Genomic DNA, 11,510 nt, shown 5'->3' on the forward strand with positions numbered 1-11,510 from the left:
CTCTGGGTTTGTAAGGCCTCCCCTGAGCTTGTCAGGTTTCGTATGTGGCCCCCTTTCCATCCGAATTAGGTCATTTTATTCCTGGAACTTCTCAAGGGGACACAGCACCAGGGAAGTCCCTGGGGACAGGAAAGGGGGATGTTGGCTCCACTTCACCAAATTCTGCTTTGCTGGCAGCCAGGCCCCTCTGGCTCCCCTTTGAAACATCTTTAGCTGATGACTTCATTGCCAGTCCTGTGGCCAAGCTGGGAGGAGTGTGTGTGTGTGTGGGGGGGGGGGGGGGGGGGGGCGGGCAGGCTGCAGGCAGCCAGCCAGCGATGAGCTCAGCGGGCCAGGACTCTGCATTCTTACTGGAGGCCAACCCAGGGTGGAGGTAAACAGAGCCAGAGGCCAGGGGTCAGGCCATTCCCTCCACCTGGCTCAGCCCCAAGCCTCCCAGAATTTTCCCTCACCACTTGGCTATATCACCCTCATTAAATGCACACAACACACAAAAACCCACTTTTAATGTTTGTTTCTCATGACTTGAGACAAACACATTCATGGCAGGGGATCTGGAAGAGTCCAAAAAGCAAGTTATCTTAAAATCTACAAATTTGAGGGACACGAACTGCTGTTCTATTGCCGTTAAAAACAAAAATTCAGCCCTGGCCAGGTAGCTGATTGGTTCAAGTGTTGTCCCGATACATCACGGTTTGGGCTCGATCCCGTCAGGGCACATATACTAGTAAGAGACAATTAATGAACGAATAAATAAGTGGAACAACAAATCAATGTCTCTCTCTCTCTCTCTCTGTCTCTCTCTCTCTCCCCCCTTTCCTCTCTCTCTAAAAATAATTTTAAAATATTTTTTAATCCAACCAAGTGAATTTAGAGGTCTACTTAGCTTTATTGACCGAGTTATGAATAGGGCAGCATCCCATCTATAAACAGAAAAGTGCTCCGAGAAACTACAAAATGGGAGGCTTTTCCAGGAAGAAATGGGGAGATACAAGAAAGGTAAAAGAGTGGATGATTTTCAGGCAAGGTCACCTTCCCCAAGGGGAAAGCAGGGGGTCTCGTCAGGCAGAAAACCTCCCTAGTGCGGGCCAGGAAATTCCAGGCTGATTGGTTTAAAATTCCACTCCTGGGAGAGCCTGAAACTATTAATTAGGTTCGGTAAGAAGTCTTGGTGGGACTTAAAATGAACGACTCCATGTTGAGACTATTGTTTCTTTCTAACATTTCCAAACAGTTTCTCTGCATTACCCCTTACAGGGCAGCACGGAATCGATGAGGCTTGATTAGAGCTACAGCCTCAATATTTTAGAATAATCACGATTATTGTGGGTGATTGGGCAATGAGGTCCCAGCTTCAGCCGGAGGTGGGTTCAGGTACGCCTGGGCGAGTCTGGAAAGGCGGCCCCTGCTGGCAAGCTCCCATTTCTCTCTTCAGTCCCAGCTTTGATGTCCACGTTCCCATAAGCCTTCCCTGCTCGCTCCCAGCTTCTTTCAGACGGAGGGCCTTCCTGTGGCCCCGTCCTGACCACACAGGCTGGAGTGTCTGTGTCTGGCTCTGTGTTCTTCTCAAGAACCAAGCCCCAGTGTCACCACAGACACACCTGCAGGTTCCGTTCCAGACTGCTGCAATAAAGCAAGTCACACAAATCTTTTCACTTCCCAGTGCACATAAAATTTATGTTTATACTATACTGTAGAGTATTAAAAGTGCAATAGAATTATGTCTAAAAAAAAAAGTACATACTTTATTGCTAAAACGTACTATCATCTGAGCCTTCAGCAACTTGTATATATTTTTTTCCGCTGGAGAAGGGTCTTGCCTTCATTCTGTAAAAAAAAATGCAGTATCTGTGAAATGTAATAAAATGAGATACGCCTGTATTTTCGTTTCATTTGGCTGCTGTAACAAATTTCCAAAAACTGGATGGCTTTAAAATGACAGGAATGTGTTCTCTCACAGTTCTGGAGGCCAGGAGTTTGCAATCCAGGGTCTGCTGCAGAGCCATGCTCCCCCTGAAGGCTCCAGGGAGGGTCCTTCTGCCTCTACCAGCTCTTGTGGCTCCAGGCATTCTTGGCTTGTGGCTGCATCACGCCAATTTCTACCTTTGTTTTCGCATGGCTTCTCCTCTTCCCTGTTTATCTCTCCTCTTCTCTCCCTAAGGATACCTATCACTAGATTTAGGGCCCACTGTAAATCCAAGAATGATTTCATTCAATTTTTTTTTTCCCTCTCACCCGAGGATATTTTTTCCATTGATTTTTTTTTTTTTAGAGAGTGGAAGGAAGGAGGGAGAGAGGGAGAGAGAGAGAAACATCAATGTGAGAGAGACACATCAACTTGTTGCCTCCTGCACACACCTCAGCCAGGGCCGGAGATTGAATTTGCAACCCAGATACATGTCCTTGACTGGGAATTGAACCCATACTCTTCGGTGCACGGCCTGATGCTCCAACCACTGATCCACACAGGCCAGGGCTCATTCAAGATCTTTAACTTAATTCTACCTGCAAAGATTCTTTTCCAAAAGAATGTCACATTTATATGGACTGAGGGTTAGGACATTAGATCCTTACAGGAAGGTGTGGTCCAGACAAAGGCCATGAAACTCACAGAGACATCATTAGCAGTGTGTGGTGTGGTAGTGGGAGGGGGGCACACCTACTCCTGCAGCAGAGTGTGGGGAAGGAATACATACTAGGGGGAAATTTTTGAGCCCCTACTATGTGTCAGGTGCTTAAGACGCATGCCTTACAAAACCCAGTGAGATGAACACATTATCTCCATTTCAGGTTCTGTTCCCATTAGCAGTCACTGCCCATCCCCCCTCCCAGCCCCTGGACAGCATTCATCTGCTTCCTGTCTTTATGAATTTACCTGTTCTGGACATTTCATCATGTAAATGAAATCACACAATATTTGTATTTTCGTTTGGCTATTGTGAATAGTCCTGCTATAAACATGTGTGTACAGTTTTTGTTTGAAAAGCTGTTTCAGTTCTTTTGGATATATATATATATATATATATATATATATATATATATATATATTCCAAGGAGTGTTGAGAAATGTGTTGAGAAATCACCTCAATGAGATTAACCGTCAATTTCTCACCAGAAACCTTGGAAGCCAGAAGGCAGTGGAATGACATATTTAAAGTACTGAAAGAAAAAAACTGTTGACCAAGAATTCTATATCCAGCCATACTTTTTTTAAAATATGAGAAAGAAATCCAGACATCCTCAGATAAATTAAAGCTGTGAGAGTTTGTTACCATTATATCTGCCTTGCAAGAAGTGCTAAAGGAGTCCTGCAGATTGAAATGAAAGGACACTAGATGGTAACTCAAAGCTGTGTACATACATAAACATCTATGCACCAAACAACAGAGCCCCAAAATATAGGAAGTAAACATTGAAGGGAGTTGAAGGGAGAAATAAATAGTTCTACAATAAGAGTCAGAGACTTCAATACTGCACTTTTAATAATGGATAGAACATATAAACAGAATATTAAGGACATAGAGGATTGAACTACACTATAAACCAGCTAGACCAAATAGACATTTATAGAACATTCCATGTGGCAACAGCAGAATACACATTGCTATCAAGTATTCATGGAACATCCTCTAGTATAGACCATATGTTACAGAAGAAAAAACACTCAATAAATTTTAAAAGATTTAAATTATACGAAAAATTTTCTCCCGCTACAATAAAACAAAATTCAGCAAACCTTAAGATGGGACAATCAAAATTATCAAGTCTAAAAACCAGAAAGAAAAACAAATGACAAAAAGTTAACTGAGTCCAAAGGGGGCCTATGGGGCATCATCCAGATTATGGGAATCCAGAGGAGGAGAGAGAGACAGAGAAAGGGGCAGAAAGAATATAAAATAAAGCTAGAAATTAATAGCAAAAGGAAAACTGGAATGTTCACAAATATGTGGACATTAAACAACACACTCAAACGTTGAGTAAAAGAAGAAATCACATAGGAAATCTACACTAATAAAAGAGAAATATGCAAATGGACTGTACCTCCACAACACCCACAAGCCAATCAGGAGTGAGTATGCAAATTAACCCAACAAAGGTGGTGGGTTGATTTGCATACACAGACGCGGAGCGAAGACTGAAGGCTCTGGTCTGAGCAAAGACTGAAGACTGAAGATGACTGAAGACTGAAGAGGCTTGGCTTCTCCGCTGCCGCCAGAGCGAAGACCTTGGTCCCGGGTGCCGGAGGAAAACCAGTGCTGGCAGCCAGGGGAAGGAAAACCTATTTCACAAATCTTCATGCAACGGGCCTCTAGTTATAAAATATTTAGAGATGAATGAAAACTAAAACACACTAAAAGTTATGGATGCAGTAAAGGCAATGCTCATAGAGAAGTTGGTAGCTATAACTTGCTACATTGAAAAAGATCTCAGCCTGGCCAGCATGGCTCAGTGGTTGAGCATCAATCTATGAATCAGGAGGACACGGTTCGATTCCTGGTCAGGGCATATGCCCAGGTTGCTGTCTTGATCCCCAGTATGGGGAGTGCAGGAGGCAGCTGATCAATGATTCTCTCTCATCATTGATGTTTCTCTCTCTCTCTCCCTCTGCCTTCCTCTCTGAAATCAATAAAAATATTTTTAAAGATAGATCTCAGATCAATAACCTGAGGAAAAGAAGAGTGAACTAAAATCAAAGCTAGTAGAAGGAAGGAAATAATAAAGATTAGAGAAAAGATAAAAAAAGTATAGAATAAAGAAAACAGAATCATTAGAATCAAATTCCAGCATCCATATGGCACCTCCAATTGTGACCTTTAGGGTCTTTGCAGATATAATTCTTTTTTTAAAAGCATTTAATGACCCATGTTCTCTTTTTTAAAGTGTTATTTTATTTTTTTAAATATATTTTTATTGATTTCAGAGAGGAAGGGAGAGGGAGAAAGAGATAGAAACATCAATGATGAGAAAGAATCATTGATCGGCTTCCTCCTGCACACCCCCTACTGGGGATCGAGCCCACAATCTGGGCATGTGCCCTTGATCTGAATCGAACCTCGGACCCTTCATAGTGGATAGGCCAACGCTCTATCCACTATGCCAAACCAGATCGGGCCAGATATAATTCTTTGTGTGAAGATGAGGTCACATTGGAGTAGTGTAGGCTCTAAACCCAATAAACAGTGTCCTTAAAAGAAGGCCACCTAAAGACAGAGGCAGAGATTGGAGTGATTTGGCCATAAACCAAGGGACACTAAGGGAAGCCACCAGAAGCCAGGACAGAGGCCTGCAACCGATTCCCTGCACAGCCTCCAGCCCTGCTGAACTTCTGGTCTGCAGGACTGGTTTCTTTGTTACTGTTGTCTTTGTTTTGTTTTATTTTGTTTTTGAGAGAGAGAGAGAGAGAGAGAGAGAGAGAGAGAGAGAGAGAGAGAGAGATTTGTTTTCCCACTTATTGATGCATTCATTGGTTGATTTTTGTATGTGCCTGACCCGGATCAAATCCGTAACCTTGGCATATTAGATGGCACTCTAACCAACTGAGCTTCCCTATCAGGGCCAGGACTGTGTTTTGTTTTTTAATGTTTTCATTGGTTTTTTTTTAGAGAGAGAAGGGAAAAGGAGAGAGAGGGAATCGAGCCTGCAACCTGGGCATGTGCCCTGACTGGGAATCGAACTGGCGACTTTTTGGTGGACAGGATGACACACTCAACCAACTGAGCCACACTGGCTAGGGCCAGGACTGTGTTTTAAAGATATCCAATTTGTGGTCATTGTTATGGCAGTTGAGGAAATAATGCCATCTGTTCATTTTTCTGTCTGGTTCCTTTCCTTCCTTCTAGTGTGTCTGAGAGCCTGAACATGCTCTGAAAGCTATTCCTTGGTCAGTTAAATGCATCACAGATACCTTCTGTCAGTATTGTGACGGAGTCTAATTGTTCCAAAAACGTCCAGTTGTAGACAGGCCGGCATGAGCGGAGCAAGGACGATGGGCCAGGGAAGGAAGGTCCTGAGGGTGGAAAGCCCTGGGTGCCCAGCAAGGGGCAAAAGTGGGACAAGAAGGACCTCTCTCCCAGGAGAACCTCCCGCCCCTCGCATATGGCTGGTCATGCGGTTTAGACACCCCGACTTTTCCTCCCTGAAGAGAACATCTAAGCTTCAGTCGTATGTTAGCTCCCGGCCCAGAAAAGCAGCAAAACCAGAGGAGCAATGCTGTGCCTGCCTCAGGACCAGCTTCATTGACTAATGGCCCCTGGTGCTGACCAATAAGAGGAGACCACACCCTAAAAGGACACCTGGAAAGCTGATGACTATTGAGACCCTCCCCTGAGACCTCCCCTCGGATTCCTGCCTGCAAGAGAGAGAGAGAAATACCCTCAATGCAATACCCCATCGCGCACTCTCCCCCAGGGGAGCATGCCTGACCCATTCCCTTTCCCCCTTCTTCCTTCTAAAGGACCCCACAAGACTTGCAACTGAGGGAGCAGTGGGCAGCAGCAGCTTGTCCTGGGCTCACTCCTTTTTTTTTTCCTTTTTTTTTTTTGCAGAATTTTATGATTTTATTAACACAAATACAATGTGCACACAATCTGTCTATTCATTTTCTTCACTGTGCAGCCTGGCATTGGGATCGGTGACTCTGACGGCCAGCTGGGCTGCTCTTTCCACAATGGCTTTGCGGTTCTTTGAGGAGACGTGTGAGCAGTCTCAGCACAGTGAGACTTGTTGCACATCAGCAGCACTTCAAGCTCCTTGACGTTATGGACCAGAAATTCCAAAATCCACGGGGCGGCATGTGCTTTGTTTTCCTGCTGCTACCATAGCCAATGCTGGGCATCAAGATCTGGCCCTTGAATCTTCTACGCACCCCATTGTCAGTGCCTCTGGGTTTCCGCCAGTTCCGCTGAATTTTGACATATCGGTCTGACTGGTGCCGGATGAATGCCTTGGCCCTCTTTTCGACAACCTTGGGTTTCACGAGGGGTCTGAGGGCAGCCATGGCGCCTTTAAAAGAGACAGGTACCTCGAAACAAAGAACAGCCCTGAAAAGAGGTTTTTCTTGCCCAGGGCTTCGGCACTGTTGCAGAGTGCCTTCCAATCACCAGCTACCGAGCAAGCAGGGGATGGAATGGGTATCTCTGCCAGGCCCGTTTTCCCTCCCGTCTCCGAAGCTGGCAGAATATTAGCCACTCGCCAGCCGCGGTCCTGGGAGGTTCGGGCTCACCCCCTGAACCCGTCTCCAAGGCCCCCTTGTCTCTGACTTCCCAGTGAGCCAACGCAGCCCCGCTTGGGCTCTCCTGTTGCTTCTCTAGGCTGAGCCCTTCCTTGTCTCCCTGTCCTGAGTGTGTTTTTGCTGCACTTTGTCTCTTGACTGAAGTCTCTCCTTCAAGAAGACAAGAACCGACACCTCCTTATCTCACCACTCACACAATTATTCCTATTTTTCTTGTTAAGGGTGTGTTTTCACTTGCCTGGAAGTTAAAGCTGGCATTTGGCTCTCCTCTGTGATGCTCCCGATGGGCCATGACCTCCCTGTGTTCTGGGTTTGGGACTCTGCCAGCCCCTCCCCCCTTCAGCCCTCTTTGGGGGCAGGAGTGGGGACAGCTGAGTGTGAGTCAGCAAGGCCCAGATTGCTGGGGGTGGAAGTGGTCAGTTCGGCTCCTGAGACCAGCTGTGTGGGTTCCTGGTGTGTGTGTGTGTTGGGGGCAGAGGGGGGGGGGGCGTTGCACCAGAAAGTGTGGGCCAGGCAGGAAGTAGGTCAGCTGAGGAGGCAGGCTTTGGGACCTCACATGCTCGCTGCCCGGAAAGAGTCCGCTGGGGTGTCCCCAGCCCCCACCCTCTCCACTCCACATCCTGTTCCAGTGCCTGTTTTGTTTTGCTTTTTAATCTTTATTTATTGATTTGAGAGCGAGAGAGAGAGAGAGAGAGAGAGAGAGAGAGAGAAATCGTTGATTTGTTGTTCCACTTATTGATTGCATCCGTTGGTGGATTCTTGTATGTGCCCTGACCTGCATTGAACGCTCCACCTTGGTGCAGCTGGACCACACTTCAGCCAGCTGAGCTCCCCGGCCAGGGCACTAGCACCTGTTTTGCACGCGTGGCCTCACGGACCACAGTGTGCATTTATGAAGCACTTGCTGTGTGCCAGGCCCTGGCTGACCATGGACACTCAGTCCTGCCAGGGAGGCGCAGTGGTCAGCTTCACGTCACAGAGGGAAACTGAGGCCCAGAGGGGGACAGCCCTGTGCACGAATCACACGCCATAGAGTCCTAGTCACCAAGCCTTGATTGGTTGGAACCCTCTCTGCCCCTCGGTGTCATCTCTGTCTCTCTCTTTCCCTTACCCGCTCTGCATTTGGTTTTCAGCCTCTCATGTCGCTGTTTTGGTTTTCCCAGCACCCCGCCCCCCCCCCCCCCCAGTACCACCCTCGGAAGAGAGGCAGCCTGAGCCCACTCCATCCTTCCGGGGTCTGTCCTGGCAAGTCTGAGGCGCTCCTTGTAGAAACTGCTGCACGCCTGGGGTCAGCTTCCCACAACTGCAAGTGCTGAAAGGAGAGGGTAGGCAAGTTGAAGAAGGTGTAGGGGAGTCCTCTTCTGGGATTTCTGGTGCGGTATTTTGCTCCCCGCCCCTTCCCTCTACCCAGGCCTGCATCTTGCCCCAAAGCTTGGGTTTTGAGGGGGTTCTCCAGGTGTAAATGGGGGAGGAGGCAGAGGAGGCAGCCTGGGGTCAGCAGAGACCTAGGAGCAGTTCAAACACCCAGCGGAAGCCCATGGCTTTCTCCTGTGGGACAAAAGGAGTCTCCGGGCTATGAGAGGTGGGGGTGGGGGGCAGGCAGGTTCCCGGAACAGGCTGGACTGCAAGGGTGAGACTGGTGACCCAGGCCTTCCCTTGGATAAGACTGGGCATGTCCTCCTAGAGCTGCGGGAAACTGTTGAATGGGCCAAGCACGGCGTCTCCAAGCCTTCCCCTCCCATGAGCTCTGCACCCCCCATGGCACTGGGACCTCCGCACTGTACTCCCTGGCACGGCCCCAGCCCGGCTTCCAATGCACAGCAGACACTTCCTGAGTGGCAGGTGCAGCCACGAGGAGATGGGGTTCCAATGGGGTTCCAGAGGCGGGAGAGACGGATGGGGACTGTGGCTGGAGGAGGAGTCTCGCCCTCTAGGGCCTTCTTCCTCTCCCAGGAGGCTCAGACATCTCTGCGCCCCTCGCTGGCCCAAGGACGGAACATCCAGCACTCGTCCCTCCCCTCTCTCCTCCTGTAGTTTAGTGCCCCACACTGTGCCCCGCACTGTGCTGGATGCAGAGGACACAGGGGACCCCAGACAGACCCAATCACCCTCCCCAGCTCCCACAGAACCAGTCAGTTAATACCCAGAATGTGTGACTTGGGGGGGGGGGGCATCCAGGCAATGGTGGGAGTCCGAGGAGGTACCTGGACAGACAGGAGGGCTTCCTGGAGGAGGAGGTAATTATAACTGTATTTATTTATTTATTCATTTATTTATTTTTAAAATATATTTTATTGATTTTTTTTTTTTTTTTTTTTTTTTTTTTTTTTTTTTTTTTACAGAGAGGAAGGGAGAGGGACAGAGAGTTAGAAATATCGATGAGAGAGAAACATGGATCAGCTGCCTCCTGCACACCCCCTATTGAGGATGTGCCTGCAACCAAGGTACATGCCCTTGGCCAGAATCGAACCTGGGACCCTCCAGTCCGCAGGCCGACGCTCTATCCATTGAGCCAAATCAGTTAGGGCATAATTGTATTTATTAAGCAACTACTATGCCCCAGGCACCCAGTTAAGGATGATAAAAGCAGAATCTCATTGAATTCTACAAAAGCTCCATGAGTATGGAGAAACTGAGGCTCAAGGAAGCAAAACGAGCCCTCCCCTCACCTCTCATGGCCCTTAGAAGAACACGCAAACCTCTCCCAGGCCTTGAGGCTGTGCCACGGCCCTGTTAGCTCCCCGCAATCCTACGTACACCGTGCGCCAGGATCACCAGCTCCCGGCCATACACAGCCTTGTCCTCGGCCTGCAACACAGCGGGTTGTCAGGGCTTTTCATGGGCAGAACAGCCAAGGGGAGTCAGGGGAGGTTTTCAGAAATTGGGGAACGATCCCCCATTTGAGAAGGACACCCAGGCCCTGGTTGGTGTGGCTCACTTGGTTGGAGCATTGTCCCAAAAGGTTGTGGGTTCGATTCCCAGTCAGGGCACATACCTAGGTTGCGGGTCCAGACTCTGGTCGGGGGGCATAATACAGGAGGCAACCAATCAATGTTTCTCTCTCACTCTTTCTCTCTGTAAAAATGAAGAAGGACATACAGAATATCACCGCCCCTCCCACTGGCCACCGGAGCAACGAGAGGGCACTCCTGGGGCTGCAGCCCACAGCCCAGGGCCAAGGAAAGAGCAGCCTTCGGAACAAAGTCACTGGCCACGGACCCCGCCCCCCCTCGTGGAGTGCAAAAGTCCTGGGTGCCCAGGACTGAGAGGCGTTGCCTCCTCCTCTGGGACCCACATTTCCTGAGACAAGACGTTGTCCTTACGGCTGAATCCCCGCTGGCTTCAAAGCGTTATTCTTTGAAGGCCGCCGACTCTGGAGCATCCTCGGCTGCTGAGGACAGACATGGGGAAACGACCGAGTCCTGTTTTCAGTCTTCAAGCTGCTCAGCTTCCGAGAAGCCAGCCTGAGGCCACGTTCCGGCCCCCCTCTCCCTGGCCATGACCCGTGGGGCAGGGGGCGCCAACTGGCAGAGCCTCGGTGTCTCCATCTGCAAAAGGTGGCCATGGCACCCCACACAGGGTGTGTGAGCGAGAATTCCACCCATGCTGCCGTCAGCACACTCGTGATTCAAATCCCACTCGCAGTGTAACCGGGAGCCAGCTACTCCGCGAGGCACACGCAGCACAGAAATCCTCCCATTGTTCACTCAGCACCCTTGGAGCAATCTCCACAAATTGAGCCCCAGGTCACACACCAAGGACAGAAAGTCTGGTGATTTGGGGCCCCTCTGCCCACGGATGCCCCCACGCTGAAGGTGACCCCAGTGGATGCCAACTTCTCACAAAGACACGCAAGAAATCACATCTCAACTGATTTATTTGCTTTTGGGGTGTCAAGTTTGGGGTCTCCCAGGGCCCAGCCCCCAGTAAAGTCTGGTAGACACTTCCTTGGCATGGAGTCCCAGGCGTGGGGGTTTCAGACAAGGCACTGACAGGAACTCGGAGGGGGGGGGGGTCAGGGAGAAGCCACCCTGGGGTGCAGGGGTCCTCTGTTGGAGACCGAAGACACGGTCACCTTGGGCAGGAAAGTTTTTTCCTGGAGAGACTGAGGACAAGACAGAAACCTGAGATGTTGGGGGGGGGGGTGCCTAGAAGCCGGGTACCCCCGGGCAGGTGGAAAGCCAACGCTCCCCAGGACCCAGGTGGTGCCTCCCGTGGTTCTGGGGACTCCACAGGCCTTGGGAGCTGAGAGCCTGTCCCAGACCGGCTTCTGCTGGGA

The 11,510-nt window shown here is 49.3% G+C and overlaps 1 pseudogene across 1 annotated transcript; it reads right to left on the reverse strand.

Moving 5' to 3' along the window:
* Positions 1-6,591: 6,591 nt before the first annotated feature.
* LOC307099006 (large ribosomal subunit protein eL32-like) lies at positions 6,592-6,997 on the reverse strand (annotated as a pseudogene). The gene has a single exon. The product of its transcript is annotated as a large ribosomal subunit protein eL32-like (transcript).
* Between the last annotated feature and the right edge of the window lie 4,513 nt (positions 6,998-11,510).

Source organism: Cnephaeus nilssonii (genome assembly GCF_951640355.1).
Source record: "Cnephaeus nilssonii genome assembly, chromosome: 5".
In the NCBI taxonomy this organism is placed as follows: domain Eukaryota; kingdom Metazoa; phylum Chordata; class Mammalia; order Chiroptera; family Vespertilionidae; genus Cnephaeus; species Cnephaeus nilssonii.